The sequence below is a fragment of the Ictidomys tridecemlineatus genome, chromosome 16 (genome assembly GCF_052094955.1).
Source record: "Ictidomys tridecemlineatus isolate mIctTri1 chromosome 16, mIctTri1.hap1, whole genome shotgun sequence".
In the NCBI taxonomy this organism is placed as follows: Eukaryota; Metazoa; Chordata; class Mammalia; order Rodentia; family Sciuridae; genus Ictidomys; species Ictidomys tridecemlineatus.
Window position 1 is genome coordinate 1,273,469 of NC_135492.1, and position 24,866 is coordinate 1,298,334.

The window sequence follows — 24,866 nt, forward strand, 5'->3', positions numbered from 1 at the left end:
TTTCATGCACACTCATAGTAGGCAATCACCCTGCCACTATTCTAGTAATAAACAGATTTGGAATGAGTCCACTCCCATTCATTTATTGTCTATTACAGATTTCAGACAATAGCAACAGAAATTTATTGCATCCCAATTCCTAACATAAATAAAATTATTATTTTCCAAATTTATCTCTTATTCATATTTCACTGTGATTTTAAGATATTGAGGATTTTTTTTTACAATGTATCAGGTTTTCTAAGTGAAAAAATTATAAGATTAATAATAAAGAACTCTTAATCTTTCTTGTGTATATGTAATTTATCTCCTTTATTTGCTTAAATGTTTCTATTTTTTATTTAAGTATATAAACAGCATTAGCTGGCATGCCTCAGGTTCAAGATTTTAATTGAAAAAATTAAGTGTTTTGCCATCTAAAAATGGTGCTATCTCCTGATTTGCAGAAGTGGTGCTCATTTCTTTTTCACTTTCAGTGCTGTTTTAATTAGAAGTACTCACCAAGATGCACCTTTATCTGTACTCCTCATTAAAGTGTTGATTAGACATGAGAATATTCTCTTTAACTTATGGATTACTATATCTAGAATGTATTTTTCTTGTTTTATAGATTCTCTTTACAGATGTTCTCAATTAGATTTTTCCACTTCCATTCATTTGTAGAACTTTTATGCCATTGAGTTTATATTCATGGTTTTTGATATTAATAAAATAAATCACCAAGACTTCCATGATAAAATTCTGCAGTCCAGAACATATTGAAGCACCTTAGAATCTAATGATCTGATCCTTAAATTTACCTAGAACTCAGTTATTAACCTATACTGTCTGCATGCCCACCTAATGGTAGTTTATAGTCTGCTTTCTGATATAATTTATCCATTCATATTTGTTACTTACTGAGTTATTTTTATTTGTTTGAAATTTATTTTAAAAATAGTCCTCCTTCTTGATTCTCAAGTGAATTGCTATTAATTACCTGACATATTCTTTTGTGATCTTGATTAATTTATTCATTGGTATAGCTGATGGAACTCAGTGGTAGTTTTTCACCAAGCTCCATTCCAAACTTTTTCATATACTAAGCTGAAACAGAGTCTCATTGTTGCTTAGGGCCTTGCTAAATTGTTGCAACTGGTCCTGAATTTGTGCTCTGATCCAGCCTCCCAAGTAAAATCATTTGGAAAAATGTACACGTCAATCTCCTGAACATTTTGTTTGTGAAATTCTCTTTACTGGACTGTGGTTATTATTCTTTCTCAATACTAGTATTAAAGTTTCGCTTGCCTTATTTTTTCCCTTTATTTAAGGTTGAGAAGCTTGGCACAGTGCCTCATGCCCTGAATCCCAGCATGGTAGAGGTGGAAGGAAGCAGAGCATCCTAAATTGGAAGCCAGCCTAGGCACTTAGTGTCTCAAAATTAAAAGTGGTCATTTAAAAAGGATGGTGTGTACAGCTCAGTGGTGGAGTACCCCTGGGTTCCATCCCCAGTACTGGGGGTCAGGGAGATTGAGAACCACAAATTTAATGATCATTTGTATTTTCAATTATATATTTGATAGATTTTTCCCTAATATTTAATTTATTGTCATTTATTTTTTATTGTTTAGTATTTCTTAATACTTTTAAAACTGTAGTTTTTGACATTTTTGTTTAACAGAAACACTAAGAAACCTCATTTTCTAGGACCCACAGATTTTACAGGATAGCATGGCTCTGTGTTATTGCTTTTCTTGGGGTGCTCCTTGAACTAGTTTGCCTTTGGTTGAGAATTTTAGTTTCAAACTTCTCCCTCCTGGTGGCTGCACATAGGGGAAGATCTTCACCAGCAAGCCCAGTTAAGTATTTAAGGGCTTTGTCACCCTTGCTGTGGATACACTCTCTCCAGACACTTAGCTTTATAGGAAGAAAGCTGTGGAATTCTATCGAAAGTACATAAACTTTTTTTCCACCTGGTTTTTGCACTGTAGATTCTTTGATGTTCAATGGTTTTTCCTCTTTCCCAATGTGACTAATTATCAAAGTATGCCACCAGTTCTGTGTCACAGTAGACAGAAAACAGTTCCCTAAAAATCCAGAATATTGGAGCTATGTTCTCCTTTCTCTGACACTAAAAGGGGAAAACTGAGAATTGGGCAGTTTCTTCTGATCATACTGGTGTGTCAATTTTGGGGAAAAGCTGATCTGTGAGAAAGGCAAAAGTTTTACTTTACCATTTAGTGAGGCTATTCTTGGTTTTGCCTTCTATCTCCAGTTCTTATTAGTTTTACTACAACTATTTGGTTAGATATTGAGGCTGTTTATATACATTTGTGTGTGGTTGGGGGAAAGAGAAATCATTTGTATAGCTGTTTTGGTGGAGTCTAAACTCCCCTTTATCCACATGGGAGTTTTTGTTATTAGAAGTGGAAATGTTCCATTGATGAATGAGTAATTGTAAAATTAAGTGCATGAAATTAAGTGTAGATGTGTTAAAAGTAAAATTCAATGGTAACTTTGGAAAAAGTAATTCTTGGAGTTATGCAGAAAGAGTAAAAACACAAGAGTGAGATTCACAAATGAATGGAAGACTTGGGATATGGCTTAGGGTAGAGTATATTTTGGATTAGATTGGAATATCATCAATCAATCAATCAATAAATAAATAAATAAATAAAAACTAATTTTAATTTAGTGTTTGCAGACCCTCCTTTTTGAAAGACATTGTATCTAAGTGGAATAATGGAGAATAATCTTTGTTCTTCTTTAACTGTATTTTTCAATTTTTACATAATGATTATATGTAAAAACTTTGAACATTTTAGAAATTACATATGTAACACCAAAAATGCTAAAAAATAAATTTATAAAAATTTAATCTACAGTCACCATGAAAATTTCTTCCTGATTTATTAAATAAATTGAGTATTAATATTCTCATTCTTAATGATAACACAGGACTGGGGTTGTTTTTCAGTGTAAGAGAATTTTTCTAGCAAGGATGAGGCATTGTTTTTGATACTCAGCACCACATATAAATAAATAAATAAATAAAGGTCTATCAACAATTAATATTTTTAAAATGATAACAGAATAAGTTTAAAGGGCAGATATACAAAGTGCTTATTAATATTGAAATGGTGAACTCAATAACAAAACCTGAGGGCAAATTCAGAAAATATTCTTATTTAATAAACTAAATTGTACAGAAAGTCTGTAGAAGAATGATGTGGTGCATATGAAGTGTGTTGTGCATACACACTTCATAGCATTAGAGGAACACTGGATCAACAAATCAAGACTAAATCCAGAATGTAGCTTTTTTGGCAAATAAAGTGTTTCTGTTGTTGTTTTCTTTTGCCACACTGATATTTGTCCTCAGGCTTCATATGTGCTATGCATGTACTCTACCACTGAGCCTCACCCCCTTATGCTGAAAATATAGTTTTATTGGAATGCCATCAGGCATTCAATTATTATATTTGCAGATTTTAGGCTATGACCACAGAGAACTTCTGGTCCACAAAGCCTAAAGTCTTCATGATGTGCTCCTCTAAAGAAATATTTGCAAATTCCATTAGTATTAATTTTAATATCACCAAATATATTGACATATTGATGGAACAGGGATCCCTATGTGCAATCTACCAGCAGCAATCAGGTTAACTTGAGAGTCAAATATTTGATTATTTATCCACTGGTTATGAAAATTAAAATCTAATTATAAACTGAAGAAAAATCTATAGAACTACTACTGAAATACACCATTCAAAAATCAAAATCAAAGATATTATGAATAGCCCCAAAATGCTAAAGTAACGATCCCAGATTTAAAAAAAAAGAAAAAGAAGAAACAAGACCACTGGACACAGTGAATAATTGATGTTAAAATTTCCCAAAATTGGATTTATTTTGGTTCAAAGACAATTGTTAAAATAACTGTCAAATTTTGAATAAGATTTGTAGAGTAGATATTCACAATATAGTTTACTTATTTTGATCATTGTACCATAGTTACAGAGATAATTTCTCATCTTTATATAATGTGAGATTTTTTTATTCACAAATAAAAAGACATTGTGTGCATCTTGCAAATGTTTTAGAGATAAAAACTGTTATGTACGTAGACTTATCTAGAAATGAAGAATAACATTTAGGAAATGTTTCTTATGAGTTCCTTTCACTGCTGTCTTAAATCTTCTATAAATCTGAGATTATCAAAATAGAACATTTCTGAAAGAAAAATAATTTTTTAAAATATTAACAAGTAACGTAAGTTCATAATAAATGAACAAATTTAGTGGTGAATGATACACATTTATATTTATATTAATATGTATAGTCTCAAACTATCTTCACACAGATAATAATTACAAAGTAAAATCCTGCAAATACCACATTAATGACCAATATTAACATCAGCAGTAATGAGGATATTATAGGTCACAAGATGGGATTCAAAGTGAAAATCATAGAATTCATTTCTGTGGTACTCTTGCCAAAAACATGTAATCTAGCTTCAATCCATTTTAAGCACATTCTACAAGCTTTCCCTCTGAAAAATTCAAGGTCATTAAGGTTAGGAAAAGACTAAGGAATATTTAATTCAGAAGGCATCTATAAAATAAAACAACTAAATTCATTTTATGTCTCTGAAGGAAATACTTTTTATAAAGAACAATATTAGGCTACTAGAAAAACATGAAAATAATCTGAGGATTAAGTAGTCCAAGGCATTATGATACAATATGTAAGTGTTGATTTGAGAAACAGCATTTGCTTAATGTGTTTTTTTTGTTTGTTTGTTTTTTTTTTTTTTTTGCTGTTTTTCTTTATACAATCTTGGAAAATATTAGTGAAGTTGCAGGTTCTAATGCAAAGTACTTTTTCCCACTGAAGCATTTTAAAATGAATTGTTAACATATGCCATCTTTCATGATAGGTTTACTATTTTCTACGAGTCAGAACATGCTAGATAACAATATAACCTTCATAATGAAACTGATACAATTAACAACTATGTTGTTATGTGTTAAAATTTGAAAAATATACTCATAATAAATGAATTTGAATTGTAGTTATCTAGCATGTTCTGACTTGTACAAAATACTAAAAATATCATAAATGATAGCATATGTAAGCAATTCAATTTAAAATGCTTCAGCAGACAAAAGTACTTTATATTAGAACCTGTAAATTTACTATTATTTCCCAAGATTGTATAAACAAAGAGAAAAGGAAACAAAGATAAAACACTAAGCAAATATTCTTATTAGAAAAATTAATAAGTCAGTGCCTGAAACATAAATTTAAAGATGGCAGTATAATAATTGCAATACATTAATCCATTATTGAATAGAGTAACCAGCATGTAAAAATAATGTTGCCTAATTCTCTGGACCCATATTCAGTGATATAATATAAATAATCCATCATTAATGTGATATTTAGATCTACCAAATTAGTGTTGACTTGGTTGTTGAATTGAGCTTAAATGCTAACATTTAGATAATCTGAAAACACATCTAATAAAAACTGGTTTGCACTTGCACTTCAAATTTTCTTACAGATATAAACAATTTTTATATTTTGATAATTTCATTATATATGTTACACACATCCATTTCAATAAAGTATTTATATCATACATTTCATAAATAATGTAAATATTATATTAACAGTCTGAAAAACACAATATTAGCTTTCATATTTTTTTTCTTAAAATCTCTGTATATCTCTATGATGTTTCCAAAAGTAAATCTTGTCTTGTCTTATTAGTAATTCTTAAGGCAGAAGCTCCCATGGTCAGAATTCAAATCCTGCAGCAAGAGAAAAAGAATTATTATATTTTTTCTCAAACATTTTATAAGTATAAATCAGTGAAGAAGTTTAGAACTTTTCATTGTTTATAAGAAGAAAAAAAGATATGTCCACAATACAAAATCACTATGGAATGCAGTACGCCCATATTTTCATACACAGTTGTCATTATGACTGAGTATCAGAGCTTTGGGTTTTCCACCCCTTATGCATAAATTTGACAACCATATGCTAGGGTATTCTGGCAAGAACTGGGATGACAACATGGAGATGATAATGGACACCTCTCAACAGTCATATACAATAGCTTCAAAAGCAGACAATCAGACAATTTTCATACAGAGTCATTGGCATTAGGACAAGAATAAAACAGGTTACTACTGGAAAACTTAGAAGGGACTTCTGTCCCAAATTTGTGTCAGTGTTTGAGGTCCTTCAATGGAAGTGATACATGAGTTAACACCTGAAGTAAAAGGAGAAATTGTGAGAGAAAGGGAAGAGGTGCATGCAGACACCGAGATGAGAAAGAACACTTGTGGAATCACAGTGGTCCAGTGTCACTAGAATCTAGAGCAAAGTGCCAATAAAGCAAGTGAGATGAGATAGCCTGAGTAACCTCACAAAAATCCACTTGTTTGGATATTTTAATTTTTGGCTAAGAAATTTCATACTTTTATTGAGGCAAATGTAAACTAATGACAGAGTCATGACAGGGTATTTTAAATGTGTGACTGTTACTAAGTCAGTCTGGGATTTTGGCCATAAACCACAGAAAATGGGTGATGCCATTTTTTCCCATAAAAGAATGTCAGTGTATAGGCTGACAGTTTCATAGAGAGGCAGAAGTGGGAAAAAAGCAGTTTCAAACTTAAGGTCTATAATTTGTTGATATTCAGAATTGGAAAAAATACATAGCTCTTTAATTGTAATTGATTTCAGAAGTTATGACCAGCAGTTTTTAAATATTTGGCTCATTATAGATGTGCACTTGATGAGTTATGTGGTAAATACTTCCAACTCTTATATAAATATCACCATGTAGAGTGTTCTTTGTATAAAACTCTTCTCTTACTAATTCCCCATATAGGGTCTAAAATATATTACTGAATATAGTAAGCATGTTGTAGTGATAACAATAAGGTGGTGTCTAATGACTTTACACATCTGATGTGAAAACAAATGATTTTGAATGACAGAATTCCCATTCCTGTCTTTATGTTCTATTTTTAAAGAAAATTATTTTAAACAAAATTTTTTACTGGTGCATTTGACTATATATAATAGAGGAATTCATTATGACATATCTACAGATGCACATAAAATAATTTGATTACTCTTCCTTTCTAGTAGTTTTTTCCTCTCCTTCTCCCTTCACCTTTGAAGGCATTCTGCAGTGATTACAGAGACATATCTTTGAAACGTGATGAAAGAGTTTAAAAAACACTCTTCTATTCAGGCTTGCATGATATGGCAAACTAATGTTCCACAAGGAAATGTAGAACTATTACATTAAGTTTTTTTAAAAAACTAGCTTATGCATAAGTAAAAAAGAAACATCACTTTCTCCCAGAAATACATTGGAAAAAGAGTTGCCTCCCAAATCCCCTTTGCATTCTGTCTACATTCATACACAATTTATCATTGTTTTGTAAATGGTAAATTATCTCATTTTTTTCTGGTAAGAACTAATAAGAACAACTTATACTTGCATCCTGCATAACAACTAACTTTCATTCTCTTTTTGTAAATAGTCATCCATTTTCATGACTCTGAAGCACTTCAAACCCGATTCTGTCATTTTTTTTTTCAGAAAGATATTCATGTAAGCTAAGAAACTGAAAAAAACATATATCAGCTATTAAATTAAATTGTAATTTCTATGTTAAAATTATTTCTTTCTGTCATAACTATTTAACTTCAGCATTGCTTTATAAAGCTTAGATTTGTTCTCCTGTGATTTTTTAGGTCAAAATTCCAAATAAAAGAATAAGGTTGAGGCCACGTTTAACATAGATATGCATGGCTTTACTATGTGTTAAGAAGTTTATCAAAACACCATTGAAGCAGGGTGTGATGGCACATGCCTGTAATCACAGTGGGTTAAGAGGCTGAGACAGGACAGTCTTGAGTTCAAAGCTAGTTTCAGCAACCGTGAGGCCTAAGCAACTCACTGAGACCCTGTCTCTAAATAAAACATGAATAGTTTTGGGGACGTGGCTCAGTGGTCAAGTGTCCCTGAGTACAATCCCTGGTGCAAAGAAACAAACAACCAAAATAAATAAATAAATAAATCCATGGAAGCTCTAAACCAAAGTGCAATGAAAGCAAGATGGTATCCTTTATTTGTTCATTTTCAAGCAGATATTTCATTATTGTAATAATACCCCTGATAAAAAATTGTCAAATATTATAGAAATATCTTCAAATGGGTTCAAAATAGCTGGATATTTTGTTTTTCTTTTTAGCTTTTAAAAATATAGCTCATCATTTTGGACTTATATTTGACTCGCTCAAATGAAGTCTTAGTATGAAGGAAATCACTGGGTTGTACTGAAGGGCTCCTGTTATACAATGCAACTCTAACCCTAACCTAACCCTAACCCTAACCCAACCCAAGCCAGGGAGTTGGGGACAGCACTCAGTGTGGAAAAGTGAAATGAATCCGATGAAATTTTTTTGTGAATCCATATGAAAATATCACAGTGAATTTCACCTTCATGTATATTCATAATGCATAATTCAAAAAGAAACTTAAAAACTACAAATAAGTATAAGATCAGTAGAGCAGAAGAAAAAGAACACAGGGAGGAAGAAGGGGAGATAAAGTGAAAGTACTGGTCACTGAATTAGAGCACATTATATTTCATGCTTGTTTAATTATTTCAAGATTAACCTCAATATTATTTATGTCTAAATGCACTTTCAAATTTTTCATCAAATAAAAGAATAATTTAAATTTTCCATAAGAGTAAGTGGAGAGATCGTTGCTCAGTGGTAGAGTACTTGCCTACACATGTGAGGCACTGGGTTCAATCCTCAGCACCACATAAAATAAAAAAAATATATAACTAAAAACAATATTTTAAAAAGAAAGTAGGTAGAAATTCTCCATATTTGGGCACAACACTAAAAGAATCAGAACAGAGACAGTGTATGCAATTATGGGTTTGTAATTTCTCTAAAGAAGTGTACATATTTCTAGGGGGCTTCAAACTTCCAATTAAAGCAATGTTGGTGGAAGAGAGACAGAAATCAGCGATGTATGACTTTGCAGGTAACAATGCTGCCTTCTTGAAAGACTCTCCTTGGAAGATTCTTGAGGATGCCATTAGAAATATGGATATTTTAAAGATAAATATAGCAGATGATGTATACCTTAGTTTATTTGACTACCAAAGCCATTTTACTATGTTGAAGTATATTAAATCATCATGGTTTTCTTAAACACATGCAACTAGAAAATTTTAGTAAAGCTAGAAAAATTCATATTTAGTGAACCAGTTCAAGGACTTAAAGAATGTTCCTTGAAGATATCGTCGAGCATTTATTACCATCATATGTATATTCTACCTATTACCTAGATAAATTAAGCATTTGACAATGAGACAATCGAGAGCAACAGCCACTGGTTCAGAACAAGATAGGTGAGTGGGTGATCAAGATAGATTAAAGCTGCTGCCTAGAAAGTTGGCCCATGAATTTGTTACCAGGGCTTCAGGAGACTGCCCATTCATTCTGTCATTCACAGGCCCCAACACTTATCATTAGAATATTTTTAACCACTTTGCAGGTTATACTTCCCATCATCACAAGTATGACAATGTAGAGAGGAAAAACTATATAGAACATTTTGTCTCTAGATACCATGTAAGGATAATATTTAAAAATTAAAATAAAAATCAGTTAATCTGTCAGGTGTCAGAATGTGCCCAGAGTGTAGTTATAACAACACTGGACACTTAAGGTTTCAGTTGTAATCTTTCAAAAATTGTGAAACTTGTTCATGTTTCTATGTAGAAGAAGTTTTGTCACACTATAACTATGTGAATCACAAAACTTCAAAAATACTTAACTAAAAGTCTAATAGCCCAGATTACATATAGGAGAACACTAAGGGAAGAAAGCTTAATAGTTTACCTTCAGATGTAAAATGCAAAGGTGAGTGAAAGATAAACTTCCTAGACTAATATTTCAAGAGTACATTCATTTCCTAACATTACTTCCACAAATTATAGGATCTAGTTCGCTTTTGCATGCTACCGATCTCATCAACCTGTCTCAAAGTTATGCAGTAGACACAAATTAAGGAGACTAAGTTGCTCTCTTTCAGTCTAGGTTTTGACATACTTGTGGAATCTGGATTGTTCTATATGGAAGTGCCTATATTCTCTCAGTTGCATTTCTTAGAATTTTCAGTTCAGATTCCAGATGGCTAATTCTGAGTTCCATCTGACTTCTTATTGGAGTAAAATTAGTCATTCTGAACTGCTCTGTAATATCCGGAGCTGCTTCTTGTGTCTAAAGAACATAAAAAGAATATATTTTAAAAATAATTAGAACCCAAATAATTATTATGTAGTTATTTTATTTAGTTCTGAGTCAAAAATTCAGACTGCAATTTTAAAAGTGAAGAAAAAAATATTAGACTGTAAACTTCTGTCACCAGTATCAATTACATTAAATCTGAACCAATAATAATTGAGTTCTTCCTCTCCTCCTTTCCCCCCTCATTCCCTGCCCTCCTCCTCCTCCTTTCTACTGCAAATGGAACCCAGGGCGTTGAACAGGCTAGGCTATCTACCATTGATCTGTGCTCAAAGTAATGAATCATTCTCACATTAGCACTCAGATCATCCCATAATTTAAAGAATAATAGAATCAATTCAAAATATGAAAGTTGAAAATTTTAACTTAACAATTCAAAAGTATATATTTCTGCATCATATTGTTTTCTCCTCATAGTCTTACTTATGCCCACTATTATCAAATATCCAACAGTTATCTGATGAAAATTATTACTCAGATCAAATTAGCTGAAAGGATGATGTATATTGTGGTATTTAAAGGGGTATCAAATGTCTTCCTTCTCTTAGAAATCTACACAACATCTTTCCTCAAGAGATATAGAATACGTCTATGATACGTCTATCCGAAATACAGTTTACAATGAAATGAATTAAAGCAAATTGCAGATAAGTAAGATAGCCTGTAAAATCAGAAATACTTGTTTTTGCTTCTCCTCTAAATCCCATCTTGTTCGATGTTCAATGTCACATTCCCACCGTACTCCTTGGCCTCGTTCTACTCGAGTGCTCCGTGTGTGCCTTGGAAAGTTTACTACATTTTCTTCCAACTTCTTTTGATTCCTTTCTATTTTTTCAAATGTATCTTGTATGCTTTTAATAAAAAACAAGTTCTGCATAAAACATTCATAGTTTATTCTCAAATGTAAATGCTTTGAAGATGCATTTTTCATCTTTGTAGTGAGATCATCCATCTGCATGAATAAAAGAAGTATGAAAAAACACAATATGAAAATAAAATACTGAAAATATTTGACACAAACTCAAACAACAAATTTTACATAAATTCAATTGCAACAAAACATAATGTATGCCAGCATTATGAAGAGTAGATTAAGTTTCTATAATAAGGTATATTAGCTTTTCAGTTGGTAAGGATTACACATCTATAAATCCCAATTCTGGCTACATAATAAATGTTGAGGAAAAATATATAGAAGATGATTTTTCCCATACTGAATTTACTATTGGATTAAGTGAATTTAATTTTATATTTTGTCACTGAAATATAGTTAGAATAAAAGTCTTAACAGGCCAATCTACTAACAAAAAATATTGATTGATATCAAATAGTAATTTTGTTAAAACAACTATTAGGCATTAATATTTTCCATTCATTCTAGAATGGGTGTGGATATCAGATATTACTCTCACCTTGGGAGAATTTATACCTCAACAAGATAATCACCATGCAAACACTGTTGGTGACAGAAAAGTCAGAGAAAGTGCATGAAAAATAAAAATTCATTTTATGTGATCTCTGAATAAACATGATCAAGTGAATAAAAACAGACAAGTCAGAAAGTACAGCATGAATAACACAGAGATATGGTACAATCGGCAATTCATGAAGACCACAAAGAGGCAGGGTAATAAAAACATGTCCAAATATTAACTTGTAAATAGATGCCCCTAGTCATGTAGTACTGGAGTTGTCTAGAGGCGGAAGCATTTTATGGTTTAGCAACTGATAACTGGCTAAGTGACATGGTCATAAAACAAAATTCTACTAGACAACAGAAAGAAATAAAATAGTGATGCTTGCTACAACACAGAGGATCCCTGAAAAAAGTATTCTAAGTCAATGAAACTGGTAAAAAACAAAAGACCTACTGTTGTATAAATTCACTTGCATGAAATATCCATTACAGGGTAATTTTGGAGTTAGAACTATAAGCCAACTTCCAAACAAGATTTCCAAAAAGCAAAAGTTAATATCAAGAATCAGCAAATGGTGGCTGGTAGTTCAGTGGTAGAGTGCTTGCTTAGCATGTGTGCAGCTCTTGGTTTGATCCTCAGCACCACACATGAATAAATAAAGATAATGTGCCCATCTACAGATAAAAATATTTTTTAAAAGCATAAATATGGGGCTGGGGCTGGGGCTGTAGCTCAGTGGTAGAGTGCTTGCCTTCCATGTGTGAGGCATTGTGTTTGATCCTCACCACCACATAAAAATGAAGATATTGTGGTCTATGTACAACTGTTGTTTTTTTGAAATAAACAAAAAAGATCAATAAATGGGTTGGTATCAAACTAAAAAACTTTTTCACAGCAAAGGAAACCATCACGAATTATGAACAGAGAACCTTCAAAATGTGAAAAAATCTTTGCCATGTGCACCTCAGGTAGAACATTAATCACCAGGATGTACAAATAATTCAAATTTTTTAACACCAAAAGAACACCAACCAATAATCCAATCAATAAATGGGCAAAGGAACCGAAAAGGCACTTCCCAGAAGAACATATGCAAATGGTCAGAAAATATATGAAAAAAATTCAATTAGAGAAATGCAAATGCCACACTGAGATTTCATCTCACTCGGGTCAGAATGGCAACTGAAAAGAATAAAATAATGATAGATGTTGGTGGCAGTGTGGGGAAAATGTTCACTTACACATTGCTGATGGGACTGCAAATTGGTGCAATCACTCTGGAAAGCAGTATGGAGACTCCTCAGAAATCTTGGAATGTAACTGCCATTTGACCCACTTATCCCACTCCTTGATTTACACACAAAATCCTTAAAATCAACATACTACAGTGACACAGCCACAACAATGTCTAAAGTGACTCAAATCACAATATTCAAGCTATGAAACTTTCAATAGATGAACAGATTTAAAAAAATGTGTCATGTACACAGGATGGAATATCAATAAGCTGTGAGAAAGAATGAAATTATAGCATTTGCCAGTAAATGGATGGAACTGGAGATTATCATCCTAAGTGAAAGAAGCCAATCCTCCAAATCCAAAGGCTGGAAGTTCTCTTTCATAAGTGAATGCTAACACACAGTAAGGAATGTGGGAAAAAATAATAGAAGTTCATTGAATTAAGACAAAAGGAATGGGAATGAAAATGGAAACAGAAAAGACAGCAGAATAAATCTGAAACAACTTTCCTATATTCACATGTGAAAACATGACCATTGTAACTCCACATTATGTACAAATATAAAAATGTGAAGTTATAATCTATGATGTAAATATTCAAATACAGTCTCCTGTCATATATATCTAAAAAGAACAATAAAGAAACAGTGTACTACAGGGACATAGCCACATCAATGTTTATCGCAGCAAAATTCACAATAGCTAGACTGTGGAGCCAACCTAGATGCCCTTCAATGGATGAATGAATAAAAACATGTTGCATATATACTCAATGGAATATTACTCAGCACTAAAAATAAGAGACCATGGCATTTGCAGGGAAATAAATGGCATTAGAACAGATTATGCTAAGTGGAATTAACCAACCCCAAGAAAAACAAATGCCGAGTGTCTTCTCTGATATAAGGGAAGGGGGGTGACTCAAAATGGGGAAGAGAGGAATAGCATGGGAAGAAGATTACCTCTACACAGGGAAGAGGGGTGGGAGGAAAAAGGAGGGAAAAGGAATTGCACGGATCCTGGAAAGAGACCTTCATTGTTATACAAAATACATGTATGAAGATGTGAGAAAAAAATAATAGTGTTACCTTAGATTAGGTAGAGAGAAGTGATGGGAAGGGAGGGGGAGGCTGGGGAGATAGGAAGAATAGTAGAATAAAACGAACATCATTATTACCATGTGTATATATGTGAATGCATGACCAATGTGATTCTGCAACCTGTATACTCAGAAAAAATGAGATATTTTATCCCATGTGATTCAAATGTATGATATGTCAAGGTCATTGTATTGTCATGTGTAACTAATTAAAACAAATTTAAAAATCACATAAAAATAAAATAGAGTCTTGCCTAAAGTTAAAATAAATAAATAAATAAAAGTACTATGGTTTACATTTGTAAATTACTAAAATAATATATTGGTAGTTTTCTAGGACTTTGGACGTGTAGGGATCAGAAAACTGACAGCTAAGAGGTTCCAGGTTTCTTCTCTAGAACATGAAAATGTTCTAAAATTGACTGTGTAAATGGTTACATAACTCTGTTAATGTACTAAGAGACACTGTATTTTACATGTTATATGGGTGAATTCGATGTCAGGTGCATTACATATATCATAAAAATGCCTTTTAAGAGATGTACTAAAAAAAACTTAGCTAACATTTTTCATTGTCTAGTTTGGATAACAGTCCAGACATAATACAAATATTTATATGCTTCATAATGTATCTAAATAAATTAAAAAATAAAGAAATAGCGTAAGTTTTTCAATAATTAAACTAAAAGCTAAACATATCTGTATTTTGAGAAAAGCATAAAAAATGTGTACACATTTTTAAAGTCAGTTTAGTAATTACTTGAAGATTTTTAATAGATGCACAAAAATGAAGTAAAAATAACAAATTTTCCTGAAACATTCTATTAAATAGTACCTCTATTTAGTTTTCCTTGTTGTACCATGGAAATAGAGACAGCAGGAAAAGCTGCTGGGTTGTAGAAAAAAGTCTCAGCTTTCCTCAGACTAGATATTTTAATGAAAGATGCTGATTTTGTAAGAGAAAAATTCTAAAAGAAAATTTTAAGTGTAAGAAATAAGTGCAGTATAAAGATCCCCAAATATAATAAAATCAATTATAATGAAAATATAAAGAAAGCTGTTCATTGAAATTAGTATCCCAGAATAACTTTTATTACTTAAGCAGGTGTTGATTTACAGATGACATGTTCAATTTTCTACATACTTGACTTGTCATTTGTCTTAGTTTCTTCATTAAATCCCGTCTTTATATTTTTAATTTATGTGAAAATGTGCTAAATCTTCTAGAGAAGCCTCTGATACACGTTGTAGTTTCAGGGTACCAGCTGGCTGTTTTTCAAGATGTCTCGCAACTACCTGATATTTCTGTTAATGATTTTGTTACTCAGCTCACTTTAAAAATTTATTATTATTATTGTTATTGTTATTATTATTACTATTGTTATTATTATTATTATATAATGATGTTTACTCTGAAAAAATATCACTACATACAACAGTAAGCTGCTGTTTATTTCTGAATTCCCTTAAGAAAATAGAAGATTGTGTACTCCTGCTTAGTCACTATCACATTCCTTACACAACAGGGTGAGCCCTGTATCTCTACATACTGCCCTTGATAAAGTTGCAATGTTTAACAAACTACTGAAATCTCAATCAAAAATGGTTACACAGGTCTCACTGGTAGTGGTGAATTCTACAGAGGTTATTATCCCTTTATTATTAGAGACTCAAGTTAATACTCCACATTCTCACATCTTTAAAGCTTTGCTAAAATAATTCCAATATACTTTCACAAAGAATAAAGGAGATGCTAGGTAACCTGGTCTCCACCTCACTGCCTGTCCACATCTCCTAGATTTCTCACTGGTCTTCACACCACTCCTGATTTACATAAACCTTGTCACCCTCATTAATCTGGACATGGGGGTTCAGTGCCAAATTAATGAATTTTAGATGGCTACAATTATCTTTGTCACTATATAATAGGAATTAGGCCATGAAATGAAGAAAACTATTAGCAAGTTATCATGAATATATGCATCAAATTACAGATGAAATCAACTGTGGTTTTGCTGCAATTCATCACATTAGTCCCAATTTATGATAATGACAGATAGATGCTTTTAAAGAGGTGGACAAGACATGAATGAAAACAAACAAAAAAAATATCCGGACAGTTATTTTCAGATTTATGATAAACTTAAATGACTAAAAATAAATTTACCAACTAGAAATATACAAAAATATACTGAAGAAAGTCTATTGCAAAATACAGCATCTACATTTCAGTTCAACTGTAAAATCTGGAATGAACTGTAAAAGTAACTAATTTATTTGAAACTAGGTATGAGCATTTCCATTATGTGTTCCATTGTGATCTTCAAGTACAGCAACAAGAAGACATTAAAATTGTTATTCAGTAATGGGATGTAGCTCATTGGTAGAACATGTGTTTAGCATATGCAAACTTTGGGTTGAATTAATAGCACCAAAATTAGATATTGTTTCAGCATTATTGAGACCATATTACTAATGTCAGCATATAAACTTACAAAAAAAAATCTTAACTCAACCTCTTAAATCTTTATAAGAAACAATTTCTTAAATTGAAGGGTCAGGCCCAAGTTTTAAAACTTTCCTCCTTTTTAAATATTAAAATACATTTTAACTAAGTCTTTTGTGTTTAGTTGACACATGAGTACCTATAGTTATTTTAAAATATGTACACAGTGTGTAAGAATCAGAGCAGGGAAATTGGAATACTCAGCAATTTAAACACAGATTGGTCATGCTGCAAATGAGGTCTAAGTTATTTTGGCTGGACAACAGGTTGTAGTTCTGTGTTGATACAGAAACACATTCATAATATCTACATTTTTATATTTATCAAGATTCAACATTTAGCCATAAGCAGATATCACTTTGAGTATTCCTTTGAAGACTCTTTATAAAGATATCTTGCTTGATACTTACTTCTTCTGCTTTCTCCTTTCCATATTGATCCAGTTGTTCTTTTAAATGATTAGTTTCATTGATTAATTCCAAATATTTTTTTTCCAGCATCAGACGATATCTGACATTCCGAGCTTGAAGTTTTTTTATAACATCATAAAATTGGGTTTGGACATTAATAATTCCATCTATTTTATTTTCACCTTTGTTCTGATAGTCACGCAACTGGTCTTCATGCAATGTAGTTTCTCTTTGTAGTTTAGATACCTTCTCTTTAGAAGCTTCCTGCTTTCTGAGATGTTCATTCCTTTTTATTTCTTCATTTTGATACCTGTGTTCCATCTCCTTCAGTTGGCACTGTCTTTGGTTTAGGTGTCTGTTTATTTGATCTGTAGCCAAAGTCATTACTCTTGTCTGATGCAGCTCGTTTTCTAGGTCACTTGTTTTTACTTCAGACTTTGGAACCTGTTTGGAAGAAAACTCACTACTACCATTTATGTTAGATACATCAATATTCTTTTTTTCCTGTGAACTATCTGTTTCTGGTCTTTCTGTGCTTTGTTTTTCACTCTCAGGTGTAAAATTTTGCGATGTATTCTCAACTTTCCTAATACCCAACTTTTCATTGTCCTGAAATATTTCCATAAGTGTTTCCTCATTCAACTTTTGTGTCCATGGAAGGCTGGTATTCTTTTCTCTTAAAATTTCAGTATTCTCAAAGCACTTATTTTCCTGGTTCTGATATTTTACTGTGTCCATTTCCAGTCTCTTCATAGAGACCTCATCCTTCTTCTTGTGATATTTATGCAATAGCTTGTTCTCTGTCCCATCACTAGGAGAAACCTAAATAAAACCAAGGATACATTTAGCTAGCACTCAATAAAATGATGTTTCATAATTTTCACAGAAATTAAAGAAAAACCTGTTTATGTATATGGTGAAAGGGTTTCAATAAGTAGATACCCACAGAAGAAAAATTAGATGTAAACTTCTGAGCTTATAAAAATATAAATTTCCAAGAGTTCAAAAGTTAATTTAAGAAGATGGATTTATGAGAGTAAAAGAAAATTATAACTTAAAGAATGTAAGAACTGCCAGGTTCAGGGGCTCATGCTTGTAATACCAGTGTCTCAGGATACTGAGGCAGGAGGATCACAGGTTCAAAGCCAGTCTTCAGCAATTCAGTGAGACCCTGACTCATTCATAAATAAAGAAATAAAGAAATGGCTGTGATGCATCTCAGTGGTTGAGCACCCTGGTTCAATTCCTGGTTATAAAAAAAAAGAAAAAAAAATAAAGATTGAAAAAATCTGCATTATACCAGAATGAAAGAATAGATTAAGTGATTAGTTAGTTTGCCAATGTAAAAAAAATAACTTTTCAGAAGAGAAGCAACAGATAAAACCCCACACATGTAGTTATCTAATACTAGACAAACACACTATAAAACATGCATTGGGGAAAGGATAGGTTCCTCAATCAATTGTGCTGGGAAAACTAAAAACCCATATGTCGTAGGAAAAATTTAACCTCTATTTCTCAAAAACAAAGTGGATCAAGGACCTAGATAATAGATAAAATACCCTAGACGTATTACAAGACTATACAGGCCCAGCACTCCATCTTGTCAGTGTAGGAATTGAATTCCTCAAAAAGACACTTAAAGCACAAGAAGTAAAATAAATAATCAATAAATGGGGAGGTATCTTTACAGCAAAGGAAACCATCAAGAATGTGAGTAGACAGCATATAGAATGGGAGAAAATGTTTGTCACTGACATGTCAGATAGAGCATTAATCTCCAGAATATATAAACAACTCGAAAAATAACTCACAAACAAAAAATAACCCAATCAATAAATGAACAAAAAACTGAGCAAGCACTTCAAAGAAAAATATGTACAAACAGTTAACAAGTATATAAAAAAAATGTTCAACACCTTTAGCGATTAGAAAAATAAAAATTAAAATTACACTGAGATATAAAGAATGGAAGTAACAATAAATGTTGGTGATAATGTGGGTAAAAGATTGACTCATACATTGCACCAAGCAATTTTTCAGGAAAGAAGTATATAGATTTCTCACAAAACCTGGAATGGAACGACCATTTGACCCAGTTATTCTGCTCCTCAGTGTATACTCCAATGATAGTATAGTGACATAGCCACATAAATATTTATAGCATCTCTTCACAAAAGTTAAGCTGTGGAACCAACCTAGGTGCCTTTCAACACATGGAAGGATAAAGACAATGTGTTATATATACACAATGGATTCAGCCATGAAGAATGAAATTATGGCATTTGCTGGCAAATAAATGGAACTGGACACTGTCATGCCAAGTGAAATAATCCAGTCCTCCAAATCTAAAGTCTGAATATTCTCCTAAACATGTAGTTGGTAACACACATAAGGGTGGAGGATAAAAGAATAGAAGTTTGTTGGTTAGACAAAAGTGAATGAGGGCTGAGAGGGGAGGGGAATATAGTAGAATGAATCTGACATTACATTCCTATGTTCACATATGAATACATGACCAGAAAAACTCTACATAGAACAAGTTATATGCTATGTATGTGTAACACACCAAAAGAACTCTATTGTAATGTATACCTAAAAACAATAAATAAAAATTAGAATTCACTACTTCTTTGTTGATCTACTTTTAGGATCGTGTGATCTACCCCTTAAACCGTTAAAAATTCCAAATATTTTATTATGTACATATCTGTTGGGATGGCTTCAGTGGCAAATAAAAGAACACTTAACTTTAAGAAGAATAAGTTTGCAATCTGACACCTCATGTATTCAACCAGACCATAGTAAGAGCCTTAGCTCTACATCTACATAACAAAAGTTCTCCAAGGTCTTTTCCTAAAAAATATTCCTAGCATATTCTGTTTCCTAATATTTTGTAGCTGTGAATGAGAATTGCATCTATTGATAAATTATAAATGTAGGAACAGCATTAAACACATGATCTATATCAATGAACAACGTATCACAATTCTGAAAAGGAGCACAAGGCTAAAAACATTGGAAAATTGCTCTCTCTCTCTCTCTCTCTCTCTCTCTCTCTCTCTCTCTCTCTCTCTCATTTGAAAACAGAAGAAAATAATTCAGGAAAGATTTCCTTTCTGCCCATGTCTATCTCTTTTTGTTTGCAAAAATGTGTTACTGAAATTTCATATTTTAAATTCTGTCATTAGGGTCTCATAGAAATTGTCTGTAGGATTCATTTTGTTCTGCTAAAATCTACAAATTTATTTCAGCAAGGTTTTGGCTGTGTATCAGCAGGTGACAGAAGTCTAAAAGATTAATTTAAGAGTGGGACCTTAAGATTAAAAAATAATTCCAAAAGGTAGATTTATTCTTTATGAGTAAATGTCTTACATTTTACTTGCACAAATGACAGATAAATTTGGGTGAGTGAAAACATTTCTTGGGGTGGGGATGTGGCTCAAATGGTAGCGCGCTAGCCTGGCATGCGTGCAGCCCAGGTTCGATCCTCAGCACCACATACAAACAAAGATGTTGTGTCCGCCGAAAACTAAAAAATAAATATTAAAATTCTCTCTCCCTATCTTTAAAAAAATTTAAAAATTAAAAAAAAAACATTTCTTAAATGCAGACAGACATGTAATTGTGAAACACTTTTTAAAAAATGATTTAAATAGGTGCATAGATATTTAGTTTGTATTTTAACATAAAACACCTAAATTTGTATTTATGTCAGTGATTAAACTAAACTTCTTCATTCAGAAAACAAATGCTGAACAACTACCAGATGCAAAGTTTTGCTGTAACTAGTTTTATCATAAACATCATCATTTAATTTTAGAGTCAGATAACATTGTGGTATTTTTTTTTCTGGTTTGTCAGATCTTTTTTAAATTTTTTTATTGCCAAATAATGAACATTGTGTTTTAAATCAAAATAGTACTTCACACCCCACATACCCATGCTTTGGGAAACAGCAGACTGCATATAAATGGAGGTCCTATAAGTCTGTGTTTCCTGGCATTGTGGGAGATGTCTGAAGTGTGTGGAAGTACACACACACATGATGACTGCATGTTGGTGAAATTGCCAAACAGCACATTCCTGAGACCACATTGCCATCAATAAGTGAAACGTGGCCATATACAATAAGTTAAAGAGATTTTATAAATAATTCAAATGAAATACAGTAAAAATTTGAAACTTTACTGAACGTTCATTTACCTGATTAAAATGATTTCTTGCAGTCTCCAATTCTGTATCTATTGTACAAACAGAGATTTCAGCTTGCTTTCTCACTTGATCCTCTTTGTTAAATTCTGTTTCTTTTTCTTTTAATGGGTTCTTATTTTTTTCATGTAACATATCATTTTTTCTCTTCACCTCATCTTCTTTTAAGGTATATCTGAAGTTAATATGGATGCCTTTTAATTGATTTTTGCCCCAAACCAAAAATGTCTATTTATGTTCTGGCTCTTTGTATGCTGATTTAGTATCTTAATAAAAATTTTATGTTCTCTGAAGCTTTTGTGGTTTAACATTTTAAATTTCTCCTTTAATCTTGTGTAAAACACACATATTTGAAAGTCAATAATAAAAGATTGTTTGTTATTTGATAAGTTTCTATTACCAGCAAATCTTTTAGATACCACAGAAAAGTAAATTAGAAATGATTTGGTAAATTGACAAGTTTAAGGTAATTTTTTTGCACAATTATAGGTCCTCCCCAGTTAAAAAGATAATTTCATGTCAAATAAGTTTTAAAGTCATTGTTTATATACAAACTTATGAATTCAGTAGTAATATCATTCATCTTTATAAAATATGTCATTAGGCATACCTATAATTGGCTTACAGTGTAACAGCATATTCAGACATTCTTTTTTCAATATGTGTCTTTTGGGGCTGGGGCTGTAGCACAGTGGTAGAGTGTTTGCCTAGCATGAGTAAGGTGCTGGGTTCGATCCTTAGCACCACATATAAATAAAATAAAGATATAAAAACATGTATTTTTTGTATTACTATAACCCCGAACTGGGATAAATAATCTAATACCTGTTATTATACTTTTTATGTTTCTTTTATGGTAACACTCTCAACTTACCTTTTTGATCATTATGTATTTTACAAAAAACTCAAAATCCCTTTTTGAACAAGATGGGACCTAATATTTAATCCAGTAATGAAGAGTAATGTTCTTCAACAGATGAAGGGATTAAAAAAAAATATGTGTGTGCACACACACAATGGAATATAAGACATAACAAAAATAAATTTATGTCAACATATAGTCTACTGTCATGTATACTTAAAAAACATAAAAAGTATATGTCCTTTCAATATAGAAATATGAACAAATTTATGAATGAGAATGAATTTGAATAAAAAAATCTGTTTTCATTTCATTTTTTAATGAATGTTAATGTTAGAAGTGTAGCCTAGTATCTAGCTCAGCACTAGCACATCACACTAGTAACACAAAACCCTGAGTTTGATCCCCAAAATCAGCCTAAAACTATAAATGTATAACATGTTTCAGGGCAGTGAAAAATGCCTCTCTGGTGGAATACAAACTTTCTTGAGAGAAATTTAAAAATCCTGTAATCTTTTTAAAGTTTCCCAACTTTAACCAAATAACTCTATATTGAAATTTTTTTCAAAAGTAAACAGAAATATAGAAAGTTATTTTTTTTTTCTTTTCTTCTCATCCCCAACTTTGGTACCAGGGATTGAACCCCCAGAAGCTAAATCCCTTAGATACATCCCAAGGTCTTTTTCATCTTTTTTTTCTTTTGTTAGAGATAAGGTCTCATTAATTTGCTTAGGACATTGCTGCTATGTTAATGAGGATTATTTTGAACTTTTGATCCTCCTATATTTGTCTCCCAAGCTGCTGGAATTATAGGCACATGCTATGGTATCTGAGTAGGAAATGATTTTTTTATAAATGATATTTCTTGAAATATTAATTGTAATAAAAAGTTAAAAATATAAACAAATAACAATCCCAAATTATGCTTGTTAAATAAATAGATTACTAGCAGATGGGGTTCCACAGAGACATTAAAATTGTGATGGGGAAAAATATGAACTTAGTTTTTAGAAGTAATCACATTTAATAATATGCTATCATATTTGCAAGTATTTTGTAATTTATTCACGTTTTCTCCTTTGCAAAGTGCTAACAGATGAGGCAGTAGTTAAAAAAAATTGTCCTTCTTATTTTATTGGATTAAAGGAAAAGATTCCACTCCTTCTTTCAACCTAGGATATAATACCTCAAATTGTGGAGTTGTTGTTTCAATTCTATATTTTCTTGCTTAAACTCTGATACCCTCTTTTTTAGCTCATGAATCTCATTTTCCAGTTGTGCATTTTTTTCAAAATGTAGTGAACACTGTGTGCAGTGACTTTTTTTGCTTTTTATTATTCTTTGAAGTGATAGAACTGCTTTCTGGGTTTTCGATAGGCTAACAGAATCTGTCAGAAAAAAGAAGATATAAATAAAATATGTGACTAATTTAAATATATGAATGCTGTATATTTCACATGCATTGTTTATACACTAAAACAATGAGTGCATAAAACACGTGACACAATATGCTGAACTCTGAAGATATAGCAGATGAGATTAGACCCCTATTGTTCTTTAGCTTAAAATCTAATGGAGAAGACAGACACAAAAAAGATCATTATAATTTTAGACAGATATTAGAAAAGAGGTTTGTGATCTAATACATAAATCTGATCTTTAGAAAAGATTCCCTGAGGAAAATGAAAATACACTGAGAAATGAACAATGAACAGAAAGCAGGTAGAATGTGAAGAACATTATTCTTTCCAACATAAAAATTCAAGTTTTCCAACTCCCCTGTGGTCTATACTTGTCTTGTACAGAAACTAAGAGGGACACTCCCACTATCACCTGCTGCTGGACTTTGGTCTTGAAAGAGACAACTCTTTATCTTTCTTACTTTTTCTTTATTCCCTGTTTACTAGGTTCATTTCTCCAAGTATTAGAATATATCAGCACTCATGTTATAAATAAATATTCTATCCAAAGAAAGAACTGTGTAGAATATGTTGTTCTTACCATGGACATGTCCATCTTCTTTCTCTTTTGCTTTATGATGTTTCTCTCCAGGTGAGTGAGAAACACGCATCTGTGGAGAATCCTCAGAAAATACCTGCAAAATAAAGGACCACAATGAGCTGCATGAAGACTTCACTATCACTCTTTCAGACATCACCCAAGTTTTGGTCTTGGAAGCAGCTAACTAACATGTAGATAACTACAACCTGAGCAGTCATACTTCCCATAGCATGTCTTAGCATTGTGCTCCAGATGAAGCTGAACACTTATCTTCCAATGGCTCCTGATTTGGTAAAAGTATGATGGATATCATAGAAAAGGCATTCCTTGACAACATGCTAACAAAGGTGTATACACCCCAAATGTGAGAAGGCTTTCGAGTCTTATTTTAAAGAATTTTGAGGAGTATGTTTTATATTAAATAGGATTACACTTTTTAAACAATGAACTAACAAAGTTTTTGTTTGAAAATATGAGACTTAGGTGTTCAGTTGGGGATTTGACACTGAGATATGGCCCATGCCCAGGATACACCCCAAAGGGAAAGCTGTAAACCCAAGGACCTACATATGCCAGCCAAATAAAATAAATCTAGATGTGTGCTAAATCTCACACCAGGAATGTTGGCAATGTGAGAAAAAAGATGAGATAGCATCTCTAAATTCCATCATTCCCCATTAATTCACACAAATACATTTCTTTATTATACTAAGACATTTAAAAAAAATTATTCAACATATTGACTGAATTTTCTGCAAGGATGAGAAACAAAATG